This window comes from Gigantopelta aegis, unplaced genomic scaffold (genome assembly GCF_016097555.1).
Source record: "Gigantopelta aegis isolate Gae_Host unplaced genomic scaffold, Gae_host_genome ctg7623_pilon_pilon, whole genome shotgun sequence".
NCBI lineage: Eukaryota > Metazoa > Mollusca > Gastropoda > Neomphalida > Peltospiridae > Gigantopelta > Gigantopelta aegis.
In genome coordinates, this window is record NW_024535962.1 from 4,864 (window position 1) to 10,752 (window position 5,889).

General features: G+C 36.0%; 1 non-coding gene across 1 annotated transcript; it reads right to left on the reverse strand.

Moving 5' to 3' along the window:
* Positions 1-260: 260 nt before the first annotated feature.
* Trnap-agg lies at positions 261-332 on the reverse strand. Its single transcript has one exon. It is a non-coding gene; the product is annotated as a tRNA-Pro (tRNA).
* Between the last annotated feature and the right edge of the window lie 5,557 nt (positions 333-5,889).

The window sequence follows — 5,889 nt, forward strand, 5'->3', positions numbered from 1 at the left end:
CTCTATATTCAATAAATCAGCTTCAAGTTGTCGCGCAGAAACTATAAATTATGTTAATTTGATACTCATTACTTAGAAACTCACTTTGTTAGAAACTGTTGACAAAAGCATATGGGGTGGTTCCCCTAATGCTAGTAAAAGATCAAACTGATTCAGCAATCACTTTTGGGAGATGACTAAAACAACAAAAATATTATCAACAAGAAATTTTATTGATACGCTGCAAATTTGAAATGTCATGATGAGAAAACAAAAGGGATGGGCCTGTCCGGGAATTGAACCCGGGACCTCTCGCACCCTAAGCGAGAATCATACCTCTAGACCAACAGGCCAATGCCCAATGTACAATCGTATATTTACAGTAGAGGTTAGTGAGCCATTGACTTCTAGTCAAAAACAGTTAAGTTAATTATTTCTATCATGCCAATGTAGGTGTTCAATTTTTACTCTTATCAATAATTAGATCTATTATGGTATATATGTCATACTTGTTGATCATCCAGTCGTGATTTTAATGCAGTTTTTAACTGTTCAACAATTGCTAAACAATCTGTTGAATACCATGAAATGAAGGAAGTTGTTGGTATTGTTTTAATATCTTCTGAGCCTTAACATAATAACTAAAAATAATATAATATCTAACAACATTTCCCTTCTCTCTCTCTCTCTTCCTCCATCCCCCATCCATCCATCCATTCATGCTTACCTTACAGCTTGACCATAAGATCCCATTTCTAAACATTCTTCAGACGACCAGGCAACTCAAACTAGAAAATTGCAGCTACAAATAAACTGGAATATAAACACTTGTCTTCTCTATTACATTAAACTATTAATTTAATACTCCATTTATTAACCTTCTTTAATAAATGATGAACTGATGATAACTGTGTTTATTTGTTGTTTCTTTCAGCTAATGCTTCGTTAATAGAATCACTTGAACTTCTAATTCCTATCATACGAGAACTCAATTGAGTCATGTCATCTTCTAGTCGCTGGAAATCATCCTTCATCTACAAAAATGGATGAACAAGACGGATGTATGAATGAATAGATGGACAATCAGACAAACTAATAGACAGAAGAAATGGACACATATGAATTATTCTTACTCTTTTATAGTTTCTGATGCTGTTATGAAACTTTGAGTGATTTTCATATACTAAATATTGCATATTACTATCGAGTTGTTGGTGTCTCTGAGAGAAAAAGGCCATACATACATCAAATTAATATAATATTCATTAATTAACTTTAAACCTTTTTTTCATGCGTCTCTCTTTCTCATACAAATCTGTCAATGATAACTCTTTTAACATCTTCTCCATAGACTGGTCTACTTTAAATCCAGCACTGTCAATATCTAACGGATTGCCTTGTTGACTAGTCAGTTCTTGGTCGTCCACTCCATAATACATGCGTAACAGACCCCTCCGACGTCTCCTCATCTGGCTCAGAATGATCATCTAAAAAACAAACAATGGCACAATTCAACTCATTTTAAATTATGTACGTTGCTTACCTTCTGCAATGGCTGCTCTTCCATAACATTTTTCCTGTAGACATTTTAATGTCACGCCCACAAAGTAATTTAGCCACCCCCACATTAATTATGGAATGCGTGGGATGTACCAGTTCAACTGCAAATGGCAGAAAACTTGGAAGAAAGGAAAGAGAGTGGTTCGTATTCACAAGGGATTGTGAAAAGACTGGCAGCTGAGTAGAGAAGCTAGAATTTACATGAATTCTCTGCTCAAAAGGAAAAAACGTGTCCAATTGGTCTGGTTAGAACACCCCTCCTATTGTATTCTCATTGATGAAGAAAGCGCCATTACATCATTGTAAAATGTTCCTCTATGGGTAAGCTGCTATTGGAAAGACAAGTACTGTTATGAAACTTGCTGGGCACATGTGCCCCGTCTACATCAAGAAACTTTAGGTATACAAACACACAACCATATACTGGCCAGCAAAATTAATGGGAAGTCAAGAACACATTGAATTAATGCAGATTGAATTTTGGGCCACGGGAGAGAGAGCATTACGTAAATTTGAACACATTCTTCCATCTTGTCTCAGTTCAACCATTGCATTGCATTTTTTCTCTTACTCTGATCGAAATAGTTGGTTAGAATTACCAAATATTATCACACAGGCAACAGCCACTGGAAAATTGACTCCCATCTCAAAATTGTCATAGCAACCAAAGCAGATTCCTCTGAGTATCAGTAATACAGGAGGAGAAGGAGCGATTTTGAGCGAGATCATAACATAGTGTTTTCTCTCAATATCTAATGTTAACAATTGGTTTACAAGTGAGGGTATGCTGACGGGCAAAAAAGAAATAGAAGATGTCACTGTAATTTCTGAACACACTGACTGAATTAATATTAGAACATAAAGGACATGTCTTATGAAGATCAATTTCAAAAGAAACTTAACGAAAATGTTGAAGTGACAGATGTATAATGTCATGTGAATTATTTCATTTTTTATTAATACATTTATTATATTAGTATTTTAATTCACATAGTCCTAGTTAATAAAACAACTACATCTCTTATACATATTATGTTCTATTATCCGCTCATTTCCAACATTTACAACCACATCCTGACGGACACTGTTCATGCTCTACAAACCAATCCATAAGGTGGTGGGTGGGCCTCCATGACCACAACTCAAACAGATATTTGAGCATCCTACAATAAACATAGCGTTAAATAATAAAGATAAACCACACCTTTAACAGCTAAGTTACAGACAACACATGTTAGGGCAAACAGCTGACATCTCATACAATATGGTCCCTCCAACTGACCAGCGACAACTTTTACACTGATTAGCTAGTGCTATAGATTAGAAAGATAATAATTAATAAAGACATACTCTTGTAAATAGCAAATGTGAAAACCAGTTCACATAACTGGTTTCTTAGTCCTAGATATTACAACAACCATTCATATGTACTCATACAAACTCACTAATTTCTTGGAATGATGAGCTAAAGGTGATTGATGTTTCATGATTTCAGATCGCTGAAGAGCAGACCCAACTATATAGAATGTTACCATAGCACGTATGTACTCATCACACCTCAAAGACATAACCTCATCTAACAATCTGTTTAGAAAAGACAAGGAAATGAAACAGCTAGATGACAATGAAAAGAGGTACCTGCAGTTAATCTGATGTTGCGTCATTTTCTTCAATATTATTAGTGTCATCCAAAGCTTTCATCAACCTCAAACCAACACTCCCTCCCACAAATTTGTCCGATCCTAAACCACCACACCCACAAATATCATCCAGAAAACATACAATTTATTACTTGAGTTTTTTTATATAGTGAAGGAGTTACAGTGTGACTTAGATCTTTGATATGACTTAAATTTTGACTCCAAGTGACGCATCAACATTACAACATTGTACCTGACAGATACATTGCCAACATTGCTAGTGTTTGTACATCATGAAGCTGACCATAGTGAAATAAAACTGTAAGAAAGAAATACAATATCCATTAATGTAACTATAAAATGTTGCTTACAGTGACTGTATTAATTGACGACCAAAGGGGTGCATTGCCCAGGGTGTTCCTGTATGTGGATCAAAGGAGTTTTCTATGGATGTCTTAGGCAATGAGAGCTATTAGTGCTGCCAAGTTGTGGACTAAATCTGGTCGATCAAAGGATACAGCAACAGATGCATTGATTGTACAGAGCTCTTGAATATTATACCAATGAGGCTATATGAGGAGAGATAGATAGATAGATAGATAGGATAGAGAGAGAGCGAGAGAGAGAGAGAGATAGAGAGAGAGAGATGCGAGAGGAGAGAGAGAGATGGTATTTTCCCCCCACACACAAAGATCTCACACAAACCTATAAGATTTAGCTAATGTTGTAGTCTACTGGTAAGAGGAACTGACATCAAAAATTACAGCTGTATTTGAAACTCACAATACCCTCACCAGACTTTCTATTAGACTGTCAAAAATACAATAAACAAATTGTTAGGCATTCATTTTTACCTTGTCTTTACTGGATCCCATGACTACCACTTCGATCTTTACTTGTAATTAACGGAGATTGGCTACTCATGACAAGAGCATTGTAAAATTACTACTATTTCCCATCTTTTTATTCGGCAATGGAAGATGGCAAAAAAGAGGTAGTACGTGGGCGTGGACCCTTTCCTGATGCTTTGGAGTGCATTTTGAAATGATGTAACATATCCAATGATCTGAAAAATAATATGTAACATCATGTTTGTAATAGTATTTGTCCGCCATCCATCCATCTTTTATCCATTTTTTGTCTGTCTATGTCTCTGTCATTTGTCATACTTTGGTGTTTTATCAAATGTCAGGAGGTAGAGCCATAGGACAGCTAAAAACCACACGAGATATAACCTAATAAAATTAATAATGATTCCAAATAATAAAATATAATTTAATAATACCATTATGAACAAAATCTTGCACCACTTGTACGTGGAAATGGAATTCTATCATCATCTAATTTTCCAAAGAGATATTCAAAGTCGGATTGTGAATGTATTGTGTCAAGGAGAGGTGGATCAACTGGAGGTGTCAGGACGACACTGCATGTGTGTGTGTGTGTTGTGAGGAGAGAGAGAAGAGAAAGAGAAAGAGAGATGAGAGAGAGAGAGAGGAAAATCCTATTTAAATTGAGTATGATTACCAAGTAAGTTCTCGAAAACTTCTTGCTAGTTTTCTCAGACATTGCTCCAAACAAGGTCTATTTGCACGCACATTAGTATAAGCAGTATCATTTACAAACCTACAGAAAAGAAATAGGGTCATGTGATAGTCATGTGATATGTACATGTGATTCATTCACTCACTCTTATAAGCTCTTGCTGGCTAGCAATGTCATAGTGTATCTGTATCAAGAATAAAATGAAGGAGCTGCCCCATTAGGATATGAGTGAGAGGGGAAGGGTAATCCCGCAGTCGCAACAAGTGACCTCCCTGTTCCAGTTTTTTTACTGTACAGCTGCGCTGACTTGGATCTTGCTGGAAAATGGACAGATAAGTGAATTGTAATGGACAGGATGATCAACTCACTATCTCCATTTCCATATTAGGAATATCTAATTTTAAAAGAGCAAATTCTTGTGCTAATGTTTGACTAGGAGAACACCAAAAAAGAAGTGGATGATGAAAGATGTGACATGAGGAGATGTGTTTGAGCTGCATAGAACGATTTGTCTTTATATTTGAGTACTTGTGGTAGGAAATGTTACTTGAGGGGAACCTCCTATGGAAATGTCTTGTGTATCAGAACCATCAGTAATTTTCAATATTGGGTCCAATACTGAAACTGGTTTCAGCCAGCTTCAATTCTTGTGTTTGGTTGGAGTAAAGTAGTCCTGGTTTTGTAGTGAGTCAAATAGGCACATAGGAAGTCTCAACCCTAAGTCGATATCAAGGTCTGTTGCAGCTGCTCTCCAAGGACCATATATATGATAGAGTACGATCCTTTGGAATGGACACTAATTGGACCATCTCTGGGTGTGGTTAACAGCAATTCCTCCTCCTCTCTCGCTCTCTCTCTCTCTCTCTCTCTTTTCTCTGCCCTCTTTCTAATTTTCTCCATTGAACTCAAACTACAGCTTCACTATAGACCAGTTAAGGTACACACTGGAGTGGCAACGTTAGTCCTATTCCAAATAAAGACACGACTATCACCAGAATGTACAGCTGAAACTAAACCCATAGCAACACCGTGACCAAAGGCTGAATAAATAAATTACATAAATGAAAGTTACAAATGAAAAAAAACACAAAAAATTCAATAAAAATAAAATGAAAATCAAGACCATAAAAAAATTGAAAAAAAATTATAATAAAAATAAAAAATA